At 41.8% G+C, this 12,366-nt stretch overlaps 1 long non-coding RNA gene across 5 annotated transcripts; it reads right to left on the reverse strand.

The window, feature by feature from the left end:
* Positions 1-223: 223 nt before the first annotated feature.
* LOC9271777 (uncharacterized) lies at positions 224-4,043 on the reverse strand. Of its 5 annotated transcripts, none has more exons than XR_010737679.1 (6): positions 3,736-4,043; positions 3,594-3,648; positions 3,283-3,354; positions 1,542-1,756; positions 1,068-1,145; positions 224-568 (listed from the first exon to the last, which is right to left on the reverse strand). It is a non-coding gene; the product is annotated as an uncharacterized lncRNA (long non-coding RNA). The 5 variants fall into 5 exon arrangements; XR_010737676.1 differs by having other exon boundaries at positions 1,542-2,658; XR_010737678.1 differs by lacking the exon at positions 1,068-1,145 and adding an exon at positions 3,013-3,083.
* Positions 4,044-12,366: the final 8,323 nt, after the last annotated feature.

Here is a 12,366-nt window from a genome sequence, read left to right on the forward strand (position 1 = left end):
TCTTTAATATTTTTTTAAAAAAGATTCAGGTTAGCAAAAAATATATTTATATGATCTGTGCATTTGAACTTTAATATTTTATAAAGAAATGGGTGGAAGTACAAAATAGTACACATCCACGACATTTGAAGAAACATTAGTTATATCTCTGAAGGCAAAGCGCCCTCCATTGGAGGAAGTATTTTGATCCATATGTAAATGACAAAATATAAACAAACGTGAGTTGAAACCAATTTACAATGCGATTTTATATTTCAAAGTTTTAAAATATCATACATCAATTTGATTTCTCAGTAGCAGCATGAAAGCATAATACAACTCCACTAATTTATAACCTCGATACACGCCAAACATGACCATTTCAACACCATCTTTAAGTGTTGGGATTAATTGCAAATAAGAAATACACAAGTTATATGGGCTCCAAACTGGGTACATCCCGTCAATCAATTGGTATGTTATGTACAACCAACCGTTCAAATCTTGCCAAACTCTTTTGTTGAGCAGAAGTATAACTTCTGGCAGAGCAATGAAGATACTCTAACGAATCAAAACGCTCTCGCATCACCTGAAAAGGATAGTCAAAGGAATTCTGCTCAAGGCCAAGAAGATCATCAACTAATACTGAAGCAATTCTTGTATTGAAGATCATCAACTAATCTTATGACATTAGTTATCGCCCATCAACAAAAGAAATAAACGCCAAGTACTTAATGGCAGTACCTATCTCATGACATCAATATAGCAAAACAAATTTACAGATAAATTCCCAGTGCGATTTGATGTGTGGCAATAAAATATAGGCCATGACTCAGGTTACTGACAGATCAAAGGCCCCTAGCATAATTGAACATGATACACAATATACCTGAACCATGGAATCTAATCACATATGCATGACACTGTTCACTGACATACCACCTCTCAGCTTTCTTACACGGGCCGTGATATATACCGCTTGATTTATTTTTTTCTTCTAAATACATTTATATCATTTCCCTTCTACATACATGTGTCAAATGTATAAAATCAAAGATGGTTGTTTCTTGTGAGGATGTATATTGTACCTGTTTGGAATCGGCCTATGACACTCCTAATAATTTGTTCGTCAAAGCAGAAGTATAAATCTTGCTCTGTAGATCGCTCTATAGTTAAAGAAGAAAACAGTGATTTTAGACTACCAGTCGCTTGTCAATCTGCTAAAATATAATAATGAATTAACCTATAGGTTCAATCAACCCTCGCATTTTGGCAGTCTGAAGCAATGGGCTAAAAAGTAATATTTATAAGCACACTTCTTATGTCACTAACATATAATAATGAATTAACCTATAGGTTCAATCAACCCTCGCATTTTGGTAGTCTGAAGCAATGGGCTAAAAAGTAATATTTATAAACACACTTCTTATGTCTCTGAGACAAATTAACATAGATAAAGATTCATATCACAAACCAAGCCATGGTTCCAGGCAAGAACAGGGAGAGTAAAAAAAATTATGGATTTTTACTGCCGACCGAGTGAGAAGGTACAGGAACCCCACCTGAGAGAAGAGGTCGGTGACGGTGATGATGGCAGCAGCGGTGACACCATTGGTCAGCACAAGCCGCCTCGGCACTGACCCTGAACCCACCATTCGCTCGCTCTATGACGATGGCGACGCTTGCTTGAACGACGGTTGTGTGTGGCGAAGGTACTATACAGTCTTAAATGAAGCTTCATCCATGCCTTGTTACTATCTCGTTATCAGTTTATCACCTGCTAACTACTCCCTCTTGTAAAAAATATGTGTTCAAAAAAGATATATGCCTAGAGCATCAGATATACAGTCTACGGATGCGGAGAAGTGTGGATGTTGGATTTATTAGCTCGGTTCATAAGACAACAAGGAAGAAAGGATTCACTTTATGTCTGGTGAGTTTGATTTATCTATTTGGTGATGACGTCAGTTATCTGGCCATGGATTAGATCAAGTCAAATTTAAGACAGAAGATGAAGTTGAACATGGTCTTCGGGAGTCTATGATGTGACAGCTAGGAAGAAATCCAATTTCGCTTGGCAAGACGACTGTGGTGATATGAGAGAAGGTGGAGCACTGTTGCAGGTGGAGTCAAGAGGAAGAACTTGCAGGGATAGCGGGAGTCTCTTGTTACGGTGAGCCTGGTGAAGGTTCGTCGGGGCAGCTCGGCGTGAGCGGCGAAAAAGGATCAACTCAAGTCCTGGTACACGAAGGTTCGCGCATGGAACAAATTTAGGTTGGCATGGCATATTCGCCAAGGTGGAGTTTGTTAGAGTTTGTGTCGAATATGTGTACGTAGTCGGTTACAGTTTAGGACTTGCAGTTGTAATAGGTATTAGGATTAGAGTAAGAGTCGAACTCTATCCTAGGATCTCTCATAAATAGAGGGGCGTGCCTGTTGTAATCACATGGCGACTTAGCATAGCGAGAGGAAGCGGCTGCCGGCGGCGACCGGCCGTGAGTCGTTGTAACTCTGATACGCTGTATATGCTGGATCGGGGAGGAGCGCCCGTAATCAGTGCCCCGGAGATGTAAGCCTCGGCTGAACTCCATTATCAAATATCGTGCCTCGGTGTCGTCATCATTTTGGATCTCCTATGGCGTTTTCTTCCGTGTTTAGCTACCGATGTTGATTTCGGGGCTGGTTTTATAACATGCATAATAGAGTGTAAAGTACATATTGTAACTTAGCATTTGCATAATAGGAGTGTAAAGTACATCAGTACATATTTACCTAATAGTATGATACATTACCAATGTGCAGTTAGTGCCATTAAACAAGGCCTTTTTTTTTTTGCTTTTTACATTCTAGATAAATAGCCGCTAAACAATTATGTAAGAGGTGTTTAGCTGAGATCAATGGTGATTATTAGCTGCAAGATTAATCAAATCATCAAACTTAGGAAACATATATCTGACAGCAATTTGAAACTTTCCATGTTCCTAGTCAATATATAATGTATACACAGAGTCAAGTGCAAAAGATGAGACTTACAATTAAGGTTCTTGTATTGATCAGTTGAAAACTCAAGATTATACGTATCAATAATCAAAAGTTGGATTGTACTGCACTGATATGAAAGGTTAAGTTGCATGAGCATAAGGATTAAAATATTGCAGATGCAAAAGCCATCAAATTTTAGTGAGCCTGAGTACACAGTAATGATTGTTCATTGTGAGCATGACTTCATCGTAGCAGATTACTTACAGCTTACCTAGAAAATGATTAGACAAATATAGAGAGTGGAATTTGCCACACATATACCTCTGATGAACTCAGCATAGCAGCTCTGAGTCCTTTTTGTTCAGATTAAAGGAAGGAATCCACAAAGAAGAACTGCAATGTCAAACAACCCGACGGAACAGATCCCAAAGTAAGAATGCACGATTTCTTAATAAAGGAAATATCTGATCAAAGCCCAAAACGTGACTCATGTTATATACACTCTGTCATCAATTTAAATAAAAAAAATTATCCTTCGCATTGGTACAATGGTACCCCTAGGATGTGTTAAAAAATTTCACATGCCAAGATTACGAAGGTAACATCAGAAGTGAATCGTAGAAGGGAGAAACCTGGGCAATTGCCTCCTTGCTGATTGCCGTGGTCATTAGCATTCCATAAATTTTCCTAAAAGATGCAAAGGGGGATAACATCAGACACCGAAATTAGGTCATCCGTATGAAATTCACGAGTCCGACGCATCAAAAAAATTACCAAATCGCAATCGTCAGTCGCAGATCGTTCCGCGGTGGCCGTGGATAGGAGCGCGACCTGCGGGATCCAGCGCGAGATGCTCCAAGGCGAGGAGGCAGGGCATCGCGGCATCGATCTGGCGAGGGCACAGGGTGAGGCGGCGGCGACGACCGGTTGAGGTAGCGCGGTTAGGGTTGAGGGGACCGGGGGGATGGATGGCGATGGGGCGGCTGACGAAGGGGACAATGGCGACGCGGTGGAGAGCGATGGGCGGCGGACGGCGTTGTTTTCTTCGAGAGGGATGGGATGTTTTTTCTGCGAGAGAGGATAGGAGCGGGGAGGGGAGGGGATGCGCTGTTTTCGGCGAGAGAGGGATGGGAGGGAGCCGTCGGATCTTAAGTCATAAGTAGGATTTGGAGCGTTGGATGTGTGATATGATAAATGATGAATGAGTAAAGATTAATTAATTACTAATTAATCACGAATCAGATAATTAATTATTAATTATTATTAATTAATTCCTAATTAAGTAATTAGTCCCTAACTGAGCGCCGGCGCTCTCGCTCATTCCTTGTGCGAGACCGTCCGCTTTTGTCCCATGATACCGCGTAGTCTCGCAACGTTATTGTGCGAGACCCGTCCACGTCGTCACGCCCACGTTATTCTCGCGCAACGGTTACGCGAGACCGACGGTATATTTCTGTCAAAACTTTTACATCCCGAATATTTTTAAGAAAAAAAGCAAATCAACAGTATATTTTTAAATTTAATTCGGAAATTGAATATATTACTGATCCAAGTAAGGATCTTAATTAAGGCATGTGCCCCTCTTCCTTTGAACATATTGAAACCCATGTTTTTGGAAACGTGTTGTTTTATGAAACTTGCACGTGTAATTCTAACTATCTATTACTTTTAAATTGGGAAAATAGTAGCTATATCCTATTTGCTGCATAAACACCCTCAAATCTTTGATACCCTGCTATTTGTAATCATAGGAATATTCAGAGCACTTTCCTTGTGCTCAAATGAGTATATTTATGCTTTTATAAATACCTAATGCTTACCCAGCTTAAAATAAACTTACCATGGTTATGGATCACTTATATATGCTATTTGAACCATTTTAAACATTATGGACAGAGGTGATTTTCAGTGTATTTGTGAGCTAAAATGAGAGAAAATGTGAATTTTAGAGAGAGTGTTAGTTACATATGGTGCTAGTGACATATCTATAGAGAGAGTGTTTGCTTGGGTCAATTAAGAACCGAACTCTATGCCATTAACTATTGTTTACCGTGCAACCACATGTGCTAGTTATGAGATAACCTTAGCTAACTAAGTTATTAATTGTTCATTCGGGAGGCCATTGTGGTAGAGGTAGTGGCTACGAGTATACTGTGGGATATCTTGTCACGCTCGGAATTTTTATCCAAAATTCCAAACGCTTACATGTGTGTGAACCCTCGTCCAGGAATCAGCCGAGACACACAATAACAAATTGATAATAGAGTACAATTATTACTCTAATTAATAAGCGAATAAAATGTCATTACAGAGGTAGATAGTTCCTCTCAATCAATAAAGATCTAAGCAGCGGAAAAAAATAAGATAAACGGCGCAGACGACTCCACTCCGCAGGCAGCTTGACCAGGGCTACACCTAATCCTCCACACCATCAGCATCACTGAAGAACTCTTCCTCTGATGAATGATTGCAAGGTGAGTATACGACATACTCAGCAAGCCACGCAGCAAATATGCAAGTGCACAAGGATACCAAAGAATGGCATAATATATGGCTCATTTGCAAAAGCAGCATTTAGCAAACATTTGAGAATTATAAAACAGTAGAGTAATTAATCATCCATTTTAATCAACACTAAACAGCACACCCATGCTGCTCAGGCCCAACCATCCCGAACAACCATACCCGGGCTGTACAGATCTATCTCCAAACCAGGAATATACCATTCCAAACCAGGAGCTAATCAAATTATTACCAGTTATAGCATCTTTTATTATGATGAGAAGTGTGAAACTAATCACGAAAGACATTGTTAGACCCGCCCATAACCGCGGGCACGGCTATTCGAATAGTTTTACTCTGGCCAGAGGTGTACCACTGTACCCACAAGAGACAGCCCCACAACATGTCACCATGTGCCTCAATACCACCACGGTACCACGGAAAGGAGCTGTGACAGTACCCCTCGCACAACACAATCCACCACAGCGCACCTTTCCTCGATCATAATCACCCCCTTATAAACAAGGCATGAACTCCCCAGCGACCCCCGTGGGCTTATCTCCGCCACTTCTTAGTCTGGTGCTCCGCAATAAACCATGCTATACAAAAGGTAAAGCCGTTGCCCACGCTGGCTTGTGGTTGGCACGGTTAATGTTTCACAACCGAAACTCGTGAACCGGTCCTTAATTATCATGAGCACGACTCTCAAAACCATGTGCTCACAACCCACCATTATCAAGTTTTAGTTGGCAAGTAATTAATTAACCAATCACGATTGACCATCGTGAACTATCATTAAGCCAACATTAAATAATAGTGAGTCATAAGTTATCCCAATAGTGTGCTAATGTTTCTAAGCATGGCTAAGCAATCATATCTAATATCTAGCTGAACCAATATATATAGCCCAACTAGTCAAGTTATAATAACCCAATGTATCAAGGAATAAAGTAATCAAGAACAAAAGGGCTATAACAAACAATAGGTTAATTCCATCCAATGACATTCGAAAATAAATACAATAGTTGAATAGAAACAATAGCTTTAAACGGGATCAACATGCTCAAAGGGTTGTTTAGAATCTGTGTGACTTGCCTTGCTGGCCTTGGAACTCTTCAAATTCTTCTCCTGTAAAAACGGACTCTCCGGAAACGTCGGAATCTAAACAGAAAGGAGCAAAATCACCAAAACAGCACATAAACAAGCATGAACAATACATGTGGATATTTTTAACATGTAGATCTCAATTTTAGAAAAATTTAGAGACTTGAACCAACTAAATCCGAGCTAAGATGAATTAGTTATGAATTTTCAAAGATTAAATCGGATTAAATCATTTATTTAGATTTTAATTGAATTATGACGCAATAATGAATTATTTTTGAAAAGGAAAAGGGAATTATTGCGTCAGCGGCTAGGGTTCGCGGTGAACCGGGTGCACGGCGGCGGCTCACGAAAACGAACGGCCGAGATCTTTCCATCCAAAACGAACGGCCGAGATCGACCGGTCCACGGCCGGACCACGGGAGACGACGACGATGACGTCAGCGGTGACTTAAAAACCTTTTTCAATTTAAATTATTCATGAAATGCAATTCCATTTATTAAAAATACTTCCTTAGCTCAAATAAATCCCAGAAAAATCTAGAAATTATAGAATTAAGCAAAGTATTTAATGAAATTTTATCTGGCCCCATTTTATATTGGAATTTATTATTTAAAATTAGATCTTCTTTTCTAGACTTTAAAATAAATTCTATTAATTACAATTAAACAACAATTTATATATTTAGGATTTTTAGGGTGTGACAAACCTACCCCCCTTAAACAGAATCTCGTCCTCGAGATTCGGAAGAACTGGCGAACAGATGCGGATGAGCTGACTTCAATTCATCTTCTCGTTCCCAAGTTGATTCTTCTTCCGAGTGATTACTCCATTGAACTTTACAAAAACGGATAACTCGATTTCTGGTTCTTCTCTCATCTATTTCCAAGATACGGATTGGTTTCTCAACATAGGTCAGATCCTCTTGGACTTCTATCTGTTCAAGATTAGCTTCTTCGGTAGGTACCCTTAAACACTTTTTCAATTGCGACACATGGAACACATTATGGACTCCTGCCAAAGATTGAGGTAACTCCAACTGATAAGCAACCTCTCCTCTTCTACTGACAATCTTATAAGGTCCCACAAAACGCGGTGCCAATTTTCCTTTGGTGTGAAAACGATGAACTCCTCGAAGAGGCGTGACACGAAGGTACACATAATCTCCTTCGTCAAAATTTAGATCTCTACGACGATTGTCGGCATAACTCTTATGACGAGACTGGGCCATACGCAATCTTTCTTGAATGATTTTCACCTTTTCTTCTGCTTCCCTCAGGATATCCATCCCGAAAACCTGACGTTCTCCCGTTTGATCCCACAAAAGCGGAGTGTGGCACTTCCGACCATACAGTGCTTCGTAAGGAGCCATCTGAAGACTAGCTTGATAACTGTTGTTGTACGAGAATTCGGCGTAAGGCAAATTCTTATCCCAACTTCCACCGAAGTCTAAAGCACAAGATCTCAACATGTCTTCCAAAATCTGGTTTACCCTTTCAGTTTGTCCGTCTGTCTGCGGATGATAAGCAGTACTAAAGTTCAGCTTAGAACCCATCTCTTCCTGAAGCTTCTTCTAAAACTTTGAAGTAAACTGACTACCTCGATCAGACACTATTTTCTTAGGGACGCCGTGCAAACACACAATCCTTGCCATATACAATTCCGCCAACCGACTTCCGGAATAGGTTGTCTTTACTGGGATGAAATGAGCCACTTTGGTAAGTCTGTCGACTATCACCCAAATAGAGTCATGGCCTAATGACGTTCTAGGTAGACCAGTGATGAAATCCATACCGATTTCCTCCCACTTCCATTCAGGAATCTTCAAAGGCTGCAGCAAACCTGCGGGTTTCTGATGTTCTGCCTTGACTCGCTGACAAACATCACATACTGCTACGTATTCTGCGATTTCACGCTTCATACTTGCCCACCAAAATCTTTCCTTGAGATCCTGGTACATCTTGGTACTACCCGGGTGAATGGAGTATAAAGTATCATGAGCTTCTTTCAGAATTGCATCTTTTAAATCTTTGTTGTCGGGGACGCAGATTCTCTCGCCCAACCATACAGTTCCTTGCTCATCTTCCAAGAAACCGATAGCTTTTCCTCTTCTCATATTCTTCTTGATTTCTTGAATATCAGGATCATTAATTTGGGCTTCTCTAACTTGATCAATTAGAGTGGGCTTTGCTTCTAAGGCTGCAACGAAACCTCTACTGACAATTCCCAAATTTAATCTTTCAAATTCCTTACATAACTCCAATGGCAACTGTCGTCCTTCCGTAGCATTGCAATAGCCTTTCCTGCTAAGAGCATCTGCTACAACATTAGCCTTTCCCGGGTGATAATGAATTCCCATGTCATAATCCTTAATTAATTCCAACCATCTCCGTTGTCTCATGTTCAGATCTGGCTGAGTAAAGATGTACTTTAAACTCTTGTGATCGGTGTATACCTCTGTACGAGTACCGAAAAGATAATGACGCCAAATCTTCAACGCATGAACCACTGCAGCTAACTCAAGATCAGGAGTAGGGTAGTTCTTCTCATGCGGACGTAACTGACGAGATGCATAGGCAACCACCTTCCCATCTTGCATCAGAACACAACCTAACCCAAGCTTGGATACATCACAATACACTTGAAAATCCTTCTTTGGATCAGGCAAAATCAAAATAGGAGCTGATATTAAGCGATTCTTCAACTCTTGAAAACTCTGCTCACATTCTTCTGACCACTTGTACTTTACATCCTTTTGAAGTAATCGTGTCATGGGCTTAGCAATCTTGGAAAAATTCTCTATAAACCTCCGATAATATCCTGCGAGGCCTAGGAAACTGCGAATCTCTGAAATTGTCTTTGGTTGTTTCCAGTTGGTTACGGATTCCACATTACTATGATCAACGGCAACTCCTCCGGCTGAGATGACGTGACCAAGGAACTTCACTTCAGACAACCAAAATTCACATTTGCTAAACTTGGCATACAGTTGATGTTCTCGTAGCTTTTCTAGTGCAAGGCGAAGATGTTCTTCATGCTCTTCTTTTGTTCGAGAGTAGATAAGAATGTCATCAATAAAGACCACCACGAAATTGTCTAGGTATTCCATAAACACCTTATTCATCAAGTTCATGAAGAAAGCGGGGGCATTGGTAAGTCCAAAAGCTGTCTTAGGTATATCTTCCTCTTTGATTCTCAACTGGTGATACCCTGATCGAATATCTATCTTGGAGAAAACGGTGGCATCTTTAAGCTGATCAAACAAATCATCAATTCTGGGCAGCGGGTACTTATTCTTGATAGTCACATCATTTAGTGCACGATAGTCCACACACATCCTCTGGGTATGATCTTTCTTTTCCACAAAAATAACCGGAGCTCCCCATGGAGATGAACTCGGTCTGATGTATCCTTTCTGAAGCAAATCATCTACTTGTCTCTTGACTTCTGCTAATTCATTGGCCGCCATTCTATAAGGTCTCTTATGGATCAGAGTTGTTCCTGGTACCAAATCTATTCTGAACTCTATATCCCTTTTAGGCGGCATACCAGGTAAATCGTCTGGGAACACATCGGGATACTCCCGGACTATAGGAATCTCTTCCAAAGTCATTTGGTTCAGTCTTGACCTTAAAGACTCAGAAGACAATGCATGAACAGTTACAACTCGACCATCATTGCTGGTGAGAGTTACTTTTCTGTTGGCACAGTCTATCACACCTTTATATCTGGCTAACCAGTCCATCCCTAGGATGACATCAAGGTCTTTGGATTCTAACAGGATAAGATTGGCCAGAAATGGTACTTCTTGAATTTCTATTCTGACAGAGGGGCTACGTTGCAAAGAGAGTGCTTGATTACTTGGGGTACTAACCATCAAAGGACGTCTAAGATCTTCTACTTCCATCCCATGATTTCCCGCAAAACTCATAAATAAAAATGAATGTGTAGCACCAGAATCGAAAAGCACTGTTGCAGGAACTGAGTTGACAAGGAACGTACCCAAAATCACATCTGGAGCACCTTGAGCTTCTGCAGCAGCAACATGATTGACACGGGCCTTTGATGCTGGTGCGGTAGAGTTGCTCTGGGCAGGGACAACCTTCACGCGTCGGGGCTTCGGACACTTGTCAGAGTAATGTCCTAGGTCTCCACAGTTGAAGCACACCCCGGGCTTGCTACCTTACTCCCTCTTGGCAGGCTGTTGCTGTGTTGGAGCTGCAACAGGGCGTGGAGCTTGATTGCGGATGTTGTTGCCAGCATTGTTGTTGAAGAACTGACGCTGCGGACGAACAACAGACGAAGAACCTCCCTGTGGCATGGACTGGGGTCCTAAAGTAAGACGCGGCCTCTGACTATTCCCCTGTTGTGCCTTGAAGTGAGCAATCCGGCGTTTCTTCTGCTCCATGCGGTTGTACTTGTCCTCCTGGCGAATAGCCTTATCCACTAACTTCTGGAAATCATGATAATCCCCAGTCATGAGTGGGTAAGAAAGCTCATCATTAAGTCCTTCCAAGAACCTCTCCTAGCGCTCTTCATCAGTGCGCACATCTTCCGGAGCATAACGAGCCAGACGGTTGAACTCGTGCAGATACTCGGTGACCGTGCGAGATCCCTGGGTGAGCGACCTGAATTCCTTCTTCTTGAGAGACACCACTCCCGATGGTATATGCGTCTTCCGGAAAGCAGCGGTGAATTCAAGCCAAGTGATAGGTTCAGCAGTAGTTCTGTTAAGGCGGAAGTGATCCCACCACTCAGAGGCAGGGCCATGCAGCTGATGTGATGCAAATGAGACCTTCTCCTAATCAGTGCACTGAAGCAAATCCAACTTCTTCTCTATGGCATGCAGCCAATCGCCAGCTTCAACAGGATTAGTGGTGCTAGAGAAAGTGGGCGGCCTCACACGAAGAAATTCTGCTAACTTGTTCTGGGGAGGTGCATGGTTATTTCCCTGGTTCTGCTGGTTCTGGAGTTGCTGCATCATCATGTTCATAAGCTGTGCCTGTTGAGCCAGGACTTGGGCAAGTGTGGGATTCTCTCTATTGTTGTTGTTGTTATTGTTGTTGTTGGGGCCATTCCCGTTGCTGCGAGTGAGCACCATCTGGCATGGGCAGGATCACAAGAAGAGAAACCGGGGAAAACTACTTAGGACAGAGAATTAATTTTTCTACTAACTTAACTTTTACTGATCTTAACTGAGTTTCATTATTACAAAACTGAAGACTCTCACACCACTAAACTCACCAACTTCCTAACACTCAAAAGTAAACAAACGCATGCACTTACATCCCACCACTGATGTAAATCACATGTGAGACACACACAACCAAATTTAAACGAACAAACTAACACAACAATCTAAGACAACGGCTTAACAAGGCACTCTAGGTCTTCCGGGCATCGAAGTTGATTGAAGGCTCGTTCGGCTCGTCTCCATCATCTTGAGTAGCACCCCACTCAACCTTTGAATGGGTGCGCTTCGATTCTTCTCCTTCATCATCACTTACATTGACGACCGGAGGATCCGCTAGGGCTGGGGTAACTTCTTTCTCCACCACACGGACCTTTGGCGCCAATTGGTAGCGAGGAACAAATAGAGCTCTCTTCCTTGCGGTAAGACGAATCCTGGCCATCTGCGGTGGTGCTTCTCCCTTCAACGCGGCTAGTTCCTTCTCCAAACGATCCACCTTGTCATCTAGCCTGCAAATCTTACCACGATTCCGGTCTTCACGATCTTGAGCTGCTAGCACAACCTCTGCGTGGGTTTCATCCATAGCCCACAGCATCTCAACCAAATG

The sequence above is a fragment of the Oryza sativa genome, chromosome 11, assembly GCF_034140825.1.
Source record: "Oryza sativa Japonica Group chromosome 11, ASM3414082v1".
In the NCBI taxonomy this organism is placed as follows: Eukaryota; Viridiplantae; Streptophyta; class Magnoliopsida; order Poales; family Poaceae; genus Oryza; species Oryza sativa.